Below are 13,404 nucleotides of genomic sequence, written 5' to 3'. Positions count from 1 at the left end.
ATAAGAAGCAAATCCTTATCCATTAGATTTTTATTATGAGACGGTAGTAATTTAGTCACATCTTCAGGCTCTGTTTCTAATTCTGGTACTCTTGCTATTTCCACTACATTTGCAATGACTTCCACCACTGAAGTCTTGAACTAACCCTCAAAGTCATCCATGAGTTTTGTAATCAACTTCTTCCTAACTCCTGTTAATACGAATACTTTGACCTTTTCCAATGAACTCAAACATTCTTAATGACATTTAGAATGGTAAATCCTTTCCAGAATATTTTCAATGTACTTTTCTCAAATCCTTCAGGGAAATCACTATTTATGGAAGCTATAGTTTAATAAAATGAATTTCTTAGATAATAAGACTTGAAATTCAAAATGAATCCCTGGTCCACAGGCTGCAGAATGGGTGTTATGTTAACAGGCATGAAGATAATGTTAATTTCATTGTCTATCTCCACCAGACAAGTGCATTACCCATTATCAGTAGTATTTTTGAAGGAATCTTTTCTCTGAACAGTAGTTCTCAACCATGGGTTAAAAATATTGAATAAACCCTGTAAACAGATGTGCTGTCATCTAGACTTTGTTGTTTCATAGAGCACAGGCAGAGTGGCTTTAGTATAATTCTTAAGGGCCTTAGGATTTTCTAAACGGTAAATAAGCACTGGCTTCAACTTCAAGTCACCAGCTGCATTAGCCCCTAACAAGAAAGTCAGCTTGTCCTTTGAAACTTTGAAGGCCAGCATTGACTTCTCTCTCACTACGGAAGTCCTAGGTGGCATCTTTTTTCCAACAGAAGGTTGTTTCATCTTCACTGAAAATCTGTTGTTTAGTGTAGCCACCTTCATTATCTTAGCTAGATCTTCTAAGTAATGCTGCAGCTTCTACATCAGCATTTGCTGCTTCACCTTGCACTTTTATGTTATGGAGATGGGTTCTTGCCTTAAATCTCTTGAAACAACCTCTGCTAGCTTCAAACTCTTCTTCTGCTTCTTCTTCATGACTCTCATCCTTCATAGAATTGAAGAGAGTTAGGACCTTGCTCTGGATTAGACTTCAGTTTAAGGGAATGTTGTGATCGGTTTCATTTTCTAACCATACAAAACTTTCTCCATATCAGCAAAAAGACTGTTTCGCTCTTGTATCATTTGTGTATTCACTGGAGTAGCACTTTTAATTTCTTTCAGAACTTTTCTTCTGCATGAAAAACTTGGCTAACTGTTTGGCACAACAGGCCTAACTTCCAGCTTTCAACATGCCTTCTTCACAAAGCTTAATCATTTCTACATTTTGATTTAAAGTGAGAGATGTGCAGCTATTAATTTCACTTGAATACTTAGAAGCCATTATGAGGTTATTAATTGACCTAACTTCAATACTGTTGTATCTCAGGAAACAGGGAGGCCTGAAGAGAGGGAGAGATGGGGAATGGTTGGACTGTGGAGCACTCACTACACACATATTTAATGATTAAGTTTTCACTTTACAGTGTCAAGGTTTGTGGTACCCCAAACAATTATAATAGTAACATCAAAGATCAATGATAACAGACAGATCAAGATAGCAGAGTAGGAGGATGAGGAACTCACTTTTCCTCATGAGTACTTCAAAAATACATCTACAGGTAAACCAACTCTCACTGAAAATTGACTGGAGACTGGCAGAAAGACCCCTGTACAACTAAGGCTGTAACAAAAATCCACACAGATTCAGGTAGGGATCTGTGCTTCTGAGATGGGAATCAGAGGAAAAGGGGGATTACAGGGGTGGAAAGAGTCCCTGGGGAGTGAAAAGTTCAAGCCACACATTGGGCACTACAGCCTGGGATGTGACAATGGGAAGCTGAGCCCTACTGGCTCATTCAGTGACCAGTGGGAATAACAGGAAGGCTGTTGGAAGCCTGGACTCTGCACACATGCTCGCTTGGTCCCTAAGCAGGACAGAGGGAGCAGACTGGGACTGCATGACTGGCTGGCCAATGTCATGTGACTGCCCCACTGCACAACAGCCTGACTCAAGTGAACATTCCCATCCCACTTACTTCACAATGTCACTTGAAACCTTGGTGAGGGTGGCAGAGGTTGAGGGGAGAGCTCAGCTGTGAGAAAAAAAGACAGCTCAGAACTTAAGTGGCATCTGAACAGGGTAGGAGCAGCCATTACTGGCACTTACAAAGGTAGTGCATTAAATGACACCCTTTTCAGACTGCAACAGATAACTGTTTCCCTAATTACATGGAGGCAGAGAAAGTTAATCAAAATGAAAAGACATAGGAATTTGTTTCATTTGAAATAGGAAAAGAAAACGCATGAAAAAACAACTAATGAAACAGATATAAATAGTTTACAAGAAAAAATAATTCAAAGCACTGTTAATAAAGAATGAGAATTTTTATAAGGAGCTAGAAAATAAAAAAGAACCTGTCAAAACTGAAGAATATAATAACTGAAGTGAGAAAAACCATAGAAGGAAGGACCAGAATAGGTGATGTAGAAGAATTCATGAGTGATTTGGAAGATAGACTAATGGAAATAACCTAATTAGAACCGCAGATAGAAAAGTAAATTTTAAAATGAGAAAAATTTAAGGGATCTGAGGGACAAAGTCAAGCTTATCAACATCAGAAAAAGATATCCAGGTACAGAAAGCACAGAGGATCCCAAACAAGATGAACCCAAAGATCTATACCAAGATGAAAAGAGAATTCTAAAGACAGCAAGAGACAGACATAGTGTCATACACAGTGAAATTCTGGTATGATCATCAGCCAATTTTTCTGTAGAAACTTTAAAGGCTAGAAGGGAAGGCCATAATATATTCAAAATGATGAAAGGAACATACACAAAACTTAGGATACTCTGCCTAAAAAGATTATCATTTAGAATTGAAGGATAGATAAAGAACTTCTCAAACAAGCAAAACTTAAGAGTTTATATGTGCCAAAACTATACTAAGAGCAATGTTAAATGGTTTTCTCAAAGGCAAAAAGAGAAGGCTATAAGAGCATGTAAGAATGTATAGGATAGCAAAATTCCCACTAGTAAAGGAGAATATACGATAAAGGCTGAGTATCAACAACTTAAATAAGGTAGTAAGAATACTAAAAAATAAAACATTATAAAATCAATGTTAAAATAATCAGTAAAAGAATAAACATGAAGATATAAAATATGACACCAAAAACATAAAATGTGGGGGAGGGGAGTATAAACTGTAAATCTTTTAGAATGTGTTTGAGCTTAAAGGACTATCTGTTTAAAACAAGTACATATAGTTAAAAGTCAACATATATGAACCCAACTGTAACCACAAATGAAAAATCTATGATAGACACAAAAAACCAAAAACAAAGAAACACAAGCAAACCAATACAGAAAATACTCAACCTATATGGGAAGAAACTACTAAAAGAATGAAAGAACAGGGGAGAATTATAAAAACAACTGGAAAACAAGTAATAAAATGGCAATAAGTACATACCTATCAATAATTACTTTCCATATCAATGGACTAACTCTTAAATCAAAAGACAGAGGGTGGCTGGTGGATAGAAGAAAAAAATACCAAGATCCATCTATATGCTGCTTACAATAGACTCACTTCAGAGCTACACATACACACAGACTGAACGTGAGGGGATGGAAAATGGTATTTCATACAATTGGAAATGACAAGGAACGGGGTAGCAATACTCATAACCGACAAAACAGGCTTAAAACAAAGTATACAAGAAAAGACAAAAATGGTCATTATATAAAAATTAAGTTATCAATATAAGAAGAGGATATTATCCATGCAACATCTATGCATCCAATATAGGAAAACACCTAAATGAATATATAAGGGAAATATTAACGGACATAAAGGAGATAATTGACAATAATACAATAATAGTATGGGACTTTAAAACCCAATTTACACCAATGGACAGAACATCCAGACAAAAAAAAAATCAATAAGGAAATAGTGGTCTTAAATGACACAATAGACCAGTTGGACTTACTAGATATCTACATGACATTTTACCCCCAAAAAGCAAAATATACATTCTTTTCAATCCGGACATGGAACGTTCTACAGGATAGAACACATGCTATGAAGCAAAACAAGTCTCAACAAATTTAACTGAATAGAAATTATATCAAGTTTACCTGAATAGAAATTATATCAAGAATTATTTTCTATGACCATAACAATATGAAACAAGAAATTACTAAGAAGAATAAAAATGGGGAAAGGACAAACACACAGACAATAAACAACATCCTACTAAAAAAACAAAAAACAAAAAACAATGTGTCAATGAAGAAATCAAAGAGGAAATCAGAAAATACCTCTTGACAGATACATTATCTCTATAGACTACCTTCTCAGAACTTCTTTTGCTGAATCTTATAAGTTTTTGTATATTGTGTTCCCTTTTTCATTTTCCTCAATTTTTTTCTCTTCGGATTTTTTCTTGAATCCATTTCTTATTCAAGAGTGCATTTTTAAATTTCCATGTATATTTGAATTTTCCAGATTATCTCCTCTTATTGATTTCTAATTTCATTTTATTATGTTTGAAAAATATACTTTATATAATTTCTATCTTTTGGAATTTTTTGAGACTTGTTTTTTGCCCTAACATATGATACATATTCAAAAATATTCCATGTGAATTTTAGAAAAAATGTGTATTTGGCTACTGTTGAATGGATTGTTCTGTCTATGCCTGTTACGATTATTTGGTCTATAGCATTGTTTAAATCAACTGTTCCCTTATTGACTTTCTGTCTCCATAATATACCCATTGTAGAAAGTTGAGTATTAATGCCCCCAACTACTATTTTACTGTTATTTTCCTGGTAGTTCTATTTGCTTTTCTTTAATAAGTTTGGGTGCTCCAATATTGGGTAAATAAATATTAACAACTGTTTTCTCTTTTTTTATGGTTTAACCCTTTCATAATTATATAATTACTTCTATCTCTTTTGACAATTTTTAACTTAAAGTATGTTTTATCTCAGTATAGGTACCCCTGCTGTTTTTGATAATCATTTGACTGAAATATCTTTTTCCATCCCTTCAGTCTCACTGTTTTTGTGTCCTTCAAGTTAAAATGAGTCTTTTTTATAAGTAGCTGTCACTGAATCTTGGTTTTTTATTTGTTTTTAATGCATTCAGCCATTCTGTGCTTTGATTGGAGAATTTAATCCATTTACATTTACAGTAACATATATAAAGACTTACTATTGACATTTTGTTCATTATATTCAGAGTCATTTGTAGATTCCTTGTTTCTTCTTCCCTTTCTTTTTGTGATTTGATAAATTCTTGTGATGTTATGCTTTGATTCCTTTATTATATTATTAATGTATCTATAAGAAGTTTTTTCCTTTGTGGTTATTATGGGTCTTCCATAATAAATTATTATCTTTTTATAATATCATGTTTTTGATAACATCAATAATATACATAAACTTTATATTTTCACTTGACTCCTTGTCATCTTTTAGGTTACTGATGTTACACATTACATTTTTTATATTATATATCTAATAGCAAATTATTATAGTAACATTTATTTTTAATACATTTGTTTTTTAACTTTTAAACTAGAATCATAAATGAATTATGTACCACCACTACAATATTAGAAAATCTGAATTTGACTATAGATTTATCACAACCAGTAAGTTTTTAAACAGTGGAATTTTGTTAGGGATTGTGTTGAATTTTATACATGGCCTTGGGTCACAAAGACATTTAGCAATATTAATTTATCAATATCTTATACTACTCAGTGTAGAGATCTTTCACCTCCTCAGCTAAATTATACTTCATATCTTACTTTTTACGCTATTGTGAATTAGATTTTTTGTTATATCATTTTCATATATTTTGTTCCTAGTATAAATACAGCAGATTACTGTGTTCTGTTATTGTCCTGCAACACTGGGGCCACTTGACTTCTACATTCTCCCAGCTAGTAAATGGGAATCCCACTGTATCATGCATCTCTCCTGCATACACATCCCCATCCTGTGGCTGACTCACTTTCTGTACTCTCAGTGACAGCAAAAACAAGCCTTGGCAGATAGCTAATAAGCACACCAAGAGGACTGGACTGAATCTTCAGGCCAGGTTGAGATAACAAACTTGAGCTTTACCTCCATCCTTGGTAAAGAAAAAGGAGGTTGCCAGAAACTCAGAACCTGGCCGGGTGAATTTCAAAATTGAAAAAAGGCATACGAACTTAAGAAATGTGCAGCAAGAAGCAAGGAGCAGGTCTATACATGGAATATCTCAGAAAGACTAAGGACCCCTATCTGTGCTGATGGAAGGCATTTCTCTTCTAAAGTCAGTCAGCAGAGCTGGAGGAGGTGACTGCTACTCTAAATATAAAGATAGACAAAAATACAAGACTTAAAGGGACATGAAAAGGCAAAGAAACATGACATCACTAAAGAATAAAAATAATCTTCCATTTACCAACTCCAAAGACAGATCATCAATTTACCCAATATAAAATGCAATGAAAAATAGCTGTTTTATAAAAGCTCAATAAGCTATCAGAACACATAGAAAAGTAATTTAACAAAATCAGGAAATAATACATGAAGAAAATGAGAAGATTAACAAACAAATAGAAGTCAAAAAATGGAAATAGAACATTTGGAGCTACAAAATAAAATAAATGCAATGAAAAATGCAATACAGATCATCAACATGTGCATAAATCAAACAAAATAAAGAATCTATGAATTACAGGATGCTTACTTTGAAATTATCCAGTCCAAATAGAACCAAAAACACAGAAATAAAAAAGTGAAGAAAAACTATATGATCAATGGTTTTATCATACCATGAGAAGAAATAACAAGTAAATTATATTATCATCTCATAAGGAAGAGAGGAAGAATTTGACAAAAAGCTTATGTAAATAAATAATGGATGAGAATTTCGCGTAACTGGGGTAAAATTTAGGTATCGATGTACAAGTTATTCGTAAGTCACCAAAAAAACTTCAAAGAGATCATCTCCAAGATATATTGTAATATAACAGTCAAAAATCAAAGATAAAGAGGGAAATTTAAAAGCAGCAAGAAAAATAAAGTTTGCAAATTACAAAGAAACTCTCACGAGATCATCAATTAATTTTTCATCAAAAAACTTATAGCCAAGGAGAGAATGGCATTATATATTCAAAATACTAAAAGAAAAAATGTCAACCAAGAATACTCTGAAAATAATGCCCTTCAAAAATGAAGGAGAGATAAAGAAATTCCCAGAGTAACAAAAACTGAAGAAACTCATTGCCCCAAGACCTGCCTTACAAGAAGTGTTGAAAGGAATTCTTTAAACTGAAATGAAGAAATGCTTTCTAGTTAGTAACATGAGAATACATGGAAATATATAAGACTGGTAATGGTAAGAACATAGGAAATTAAAAGATCAGAACAAAAATAAAGAAATAGAGACCAGAAAACAAATTCAGAATACTCTAGTTATGTAATATAGTGAAATATTAATGACTTTAGTCTAGAATAAAGGTGAAATGTCTAGAAGTTTAAAAAATAACCATAGCATAAATAACTTATTGATAAATACACAATACAAAAATAGATAAAATATAGCATCAAAAAATAAAAGGAATGAATTAAAAAGGTAGAGTGCGTGTGTATAATCAAAGTTAAATTGGCATAAGCTTAAAGGAGACTATTTTAAATAGTAGATGTTTTATGTAAGCCTCATAACCAGAAAGCAAAATTCCATACTAGAGTCACAAATGATGAAAAGAAGGGAAGGAGAGCACACCATGATAGAAAATCAACAACTTTACAAAGGTAGACAAAAAGAGAAGAAAAAAGAAACAATGGAAATATAATACAACCAAAGAGGAATTAATAAAATGACATTAGTAAGTCATTACATTTCAATAATTACTCTATAATGTAAATGTATTGAGTCCTCCATTTAAAAGGCACAGAGATACTGGATGGAAAAATAATAGACAACTGTATACTGCCTAAGAGAGACTATTCAACTTTAAGAACACACATAGCTGGAATGTAAAGGGATGGAAAAAAGACATTCTATGCAAGTAGAAACCAAATGAAGTGATGATAGCAGTAACTATAACAGACAAAATAGGTTTTAAAAAAAAACTTTAATAAGAGACAAGAAAGTCATTACATAATAGTAAAGGGGTTATCTCATCAAAAATATCATAGTAATAAATATATAGGCACCCAACAACAGAATATACATAGTATGCAAATAGTAAGAGAACTGAAGGGAGATACAGGCAATACAGTAATAGTAAGGGATTTTATATGTCAACTTCTGCAATGGGTAATTATCCAAACAAAAAACAAAAAACCAAAAACCAAAAATGAAATGTTGAACCTAAACTTTACCTTATATGAAATTAACCTAACAGACATGTATAGAACTTTTCATGCTACAGCAGCAGAATAAACATTTTTCTCAAGTGCATGCAGATTATTTTCCAGAAAAGATCGTAACATAGGTCACAAACAAATTTTAGCAAACTTAAGAAGACTGATATAATACCAACTATCTTTTTTCAAATACAGTGGCATGAAACTAGAAATCAACAAAAGGAAAGATAGAAAATTTATAAACATTGTGAAGCTAAACAGTACTTGCTTGCAAAACCAATGGGACAAAGAAGAAAGCAAAAAGAAAAATTTTTAAATCTTGAAACAAATGAAAATGTAAACATAAAACATCAAAACATATGAGATGCTGCAAAATCAGTTTTAGTGAGAAATTCAATGTGATAAATGCATATATTAAGAAAAAAGAAATACCTCAAAATAGACCTCTAAGTATTGTACAAGTTAGAAATACAAAAAATTAAGCCCAAATTAGCAAAGAAAGGAAATTAAAAGATCAAAACAAAAATAGAGATCAGAAAATAGAAAAGATCAATAAAATTAATAGCTGTTTTTCTGAAATGATACAGTTGCCAAATTTTAACTACATTAAGTAAAAGAGACAAAATTTAATAAAATCAGAAATAAAAGAGGAGACATTAAAATGTACACAACAAAAAATGCATAGGATCATAAGAGACTACTAGAAACAGTTATATGTTAAAAAATAGGATAACCTAAAAGAATTGATAGAAACCCAACTATGACAGTAACAAAATTAAACTAAAATTGATTAAAAATTCAGTCCCAAGACAGGATTTTTTGGTGGATTAAAAAAAAAAGAATCGAAATATATGCTATCTACAGGCAACACAGTTTACCCTCAAATATACAAATATTTTCAAAGTAAAAAGGCAAAAAACATATCATGCAAACAACAACATAAGACAGTTACAGGGGTTATTTTAATATCAAAAATAGCATTTGAAACATCTTGCTAGAGATAAAGATAGACATTATATAATAGTAAGAGGGTAAATCTATTAAAAATATATAAAAAGTATGAGCCCATATATACACCAAAAGAAACAGCCATAAAAGACATGACACAAAAATTGACAGTAATAAAGAGAGAAATAAAAAATACAATAATAATATAGACTTGAATACAGCACAATTAATAATGAATAGAACAAATAGGCAAAAGATTAACAAAGAAACAGAAGATTTGAACACCACCATACAATAACTAGATCAAATGAACACAAATTACTCTCCAGGTTAGACCTTATGTTCGGCCATAAAATAATCCTCAATAATTTTTAAATTATTAAAAGCATACAAAGTCCATTCTCCACTGGAATGTAATTGGAAATTCAAATCACAACAAAACTTGGTAAACTCAAAATTATGTGGGAAAAAAAACACAACATCCCTAAATAACTAACTGGTAAAAGAAAAAAATCACAAGAGTAATTAGAAAGTACACTGAGATGAATGAAAATAAAAACTGATGAGATGCAGTAAAAGCAGTCAGTAGAGGTAAAGTCACTGTTGGAATTGCCTTTCACTCATATACGGAATACAAAAAATTACACAAACAAAACCAAAATAAATTAAAAAACCAGATCAAACAAAAACAAACATATAATTCAGAGAACAGAATATTGGTTATCAGAGGAGAGGGAGGGGAGGGTGAAATGGGAAAAAAGATCAACTGTGTGGTGATGGATGGAAACTAAATTTTTGGTAATGAGAACACAGTAGGAATGTAATATTGTACACATGAAACATACATAATAGTATAAATCAATATTACCTTAATAAAATATAAATTAAAAATAGTTATAATTACCTATATTAAAAAGAATAAAAATCCTAAAGTAATAATCTAACCCTCGAACTTACAAAACTTGAAAAATAAAAGAAAACCAAACCAAAAGGAACTGAAAGAAAATAATTAGGATTAGAGCATAAATTAATACACTAGAGAAAAGAAAAACAATTGAGAAAATCAGCACAACTAAAATTTGTTCTTGTAAATATTGAAAAAATTGACAAACTTAGTCTGATATGAGAGAGAGAACAAACTACTAAAAATCATGACTGAAAAAGAGGAGATTAATAATTACCTTAGAGAAAACAAAAGGATTATAAGGGAACACTCTAAACAATCACACATCAACTAATTAGATAACTTAGGAGAAATGGATCAATTTCTAGAAAAAGACCAACTACAAATACTGTCTCAAGATAAAACAGTAAACCTAGACAAACTTGTAACAAACAGGCTAAATTAGCAATGTTTACACTACTGAGAAAATAAAAGACCAGGATATTATTGCTTCACTGGAGAATTTTAGCATGCGTTTAAGATAATTAATACTAATCCTTCATGATCTTTCTCAAAATTGAAGAGTAAGGAATACTTCCCAGCTTATTTTATGAGTCCAGTAATAATGTGATATCAAAATCTCAGACAGGATATCACAAGAAAAGGAAATCATAAATCAAGACCTCTTATGAGCTGAAGGAAAAAAATCATTAACACAATACTAGTTTACTGAAACCAGAAATATATAAAAGGGATTATGCACCAAGAACCAGTGGGATTTACCCCAGGAATTCAAGGGATGGTCTAATATTCCAAAATCATATCACCCATTTTGGTGATGGATGATGGTTGCTCAGCTCCTTAAATATACTGAAATCCACTGCACGCTACACTTTAAATAGATGAATGTTTTTGGTATATGAATTCTATCTCAACAATTGTTTTAAAAAAAAATCTGTCATCTGTAAATATGTCTTATCCTTGCCATTAACTTATTATCCTAAGAGTGTTTCTCTCCTTCTCTACTACAAATCATTAGGCAGAAGCTGAGTTTATTATACTGAATGAGAATAAATAAATGAAGATTTAAGGGCTTTCTGAGTAGTGTGGATATTCACATTAACTTCCATGGAGCAGAACGCAATACCATCTTTTTGTGAAGCATGCAGCCAAGTCATCTGCTACCAATCAAGCTCCTTCTGTTTCTTAAATTCAGTTTTTTGGTCTTTGAAAAAGAATTCAATTTCATCTCCATGTTTTCATATTCATACCTTAATCTTATGTTTTTGACTGTGTTTCCCTTTCTCAATTTAAACAGCATATTATCTTTCCTGAAGAATTTCTTATTTCTAAGGTATAATTTCTGTTACGTTTTAACAATATCTTCAGTAGTTATGCATTCTGAATTCATCCTGAAGTGACACAGAAGATTCCTATCAATTAGAACATAAAAGGATCCAAGCACACTTTACTATGTTTAAAGCAAAATGGTAGGTCACAGCTAATTTTTCACTGGATTACTTTTAGATATAGTTTTGAAAGATATAAAAACCAGAATTGTTGTATTTGTTATTGATCTGTAGGATACCCATAGATTCCCTTTTGTTTGATTTTCAGGGAAAAACAAGAAAAAGGAAAAGAAAATACAATCAAAGGGCATTAAGTGACTTTCAGAATTGTAATCCTAATAAAAATCTTTTTAACCAATATCATATTGATGTTCTCTTCATTCATTTCCTACGGATAATTTTCCCTATTATCAAATTATATTTACTACCTGGAGTTCTCTGTAGATATAACTCCACATCCAAACCTTTATTTAACCTCAAATCTTTAATAAATGGAACTGTTGAATGAATCCTGCCAGTAAGTCACAAGCAAAGACTAATAAAGCTTTTGTGGTTATTGGAACATAAGAGAGAAAACATTTACTTCTATTATAAAAGCACTTTATAAGAATAAAGGACATCAGGGATTCACATTACAAGATGTTTGATGGTATAGTCAACAAAAGTAATCAAAGTGGAAAAGCCAAGAAAAATAATACCCATATGGAGCTTCTGGCTACTGTTCATAAGCACTAAGTTTATTTTTATAAGGATTAATTCAACAACAACAATAAACCGACTTCAAAGAGTCAAATCCAAATCCAACCACTTTGAAAGAATTCCTCAGATGTATTATCGTCCATTTAATGAAGATCTGTTAGCTTGACTTTCAAAACTGTCAGTGTACTGCATAATATGATTACTAGCTATAGTGGTATAAAAGCCTGTAATGATGGAGTTACCTGATGCCAATTAGCAAGGCACCCCACTATACTCCTTGGTCAGGGAATGTTGAGGTCTTTGAATAATGACAGAGAAGGATATAGAGGATTTAAGATATGATGGGAAACAATTTCTGACCAATGCTTGCAACATTTAACAAGTACATTATAAAATATTTTAAGAAAGAACAGAATCTAACATCATAATATATTTCCTACTGTAAAGAAAACAGTAAGAGAAAAATATTCCTTTAACTGAATACAGATAGAAGTTTGAATTTTTGAGAGGAAAAGCTAATGAAACAATAGGAGCAAATACTAAACAGCATAATCATTTTATTTATATTGAAATTATTTAGGTTTCTGAATTATTTCCATGGGGCCATTATATTATATAGAAATCTCCTGATAAGAAACTGACCAGATATAATGCTTTTTGAAATATTGTGTGATTCAGATGTTCAGTTATATGTATATGTGGAACCATCCCAATCAATAAAATGAACAAACCTCTTCTAAAACTTTACTTACACTTATTTGTATAGTCTTGTATCTAATGAATTTAATATGTGCTACTCAATTTATTTTTAATAAAATCTATTTCAACTGAATTTTCTAAAAATTTACTTTTCTATATTTTTTGATCAATAGACATTCTTGTGGGAGTTGACCTTAATAAAAATGATAACAGAATAAACAATATTAAAATGTATCTGTGATCTGTTTTATTTGAAAGACATTCAGAGTCAATATATTTTTAAATGCACATGTTATTGAATTTTAAAGGACTTTTTAATTAAGTGTTGTACATGGACAAAATTATAGAGCCATGTGATAATGCAAAGTGAAGTGTAAAACTCCGAACTCCTCATCAGTACAATAATATTAAAAATAGTATAACATGTTTTTCCCCTTTGT

Source organism: Camelus dromedarius, chromosome X, assembly GCF_036321535.1.
Source record: "Camelus dromedarius isolate mCamDro1 chromosome X, mCamDro1.pat, whole genome shotgun sequence".
NCBI lineage: Eukaryota > Metazoa > Chordata > Mammalia > Artiodactyla > Camelidae > Camelus > Camelus dromedarius.
The sequence above is the reverse complement of the archived record's forward strand: the minus strand, read 5'-3'. Positions refer to the sequence as shown.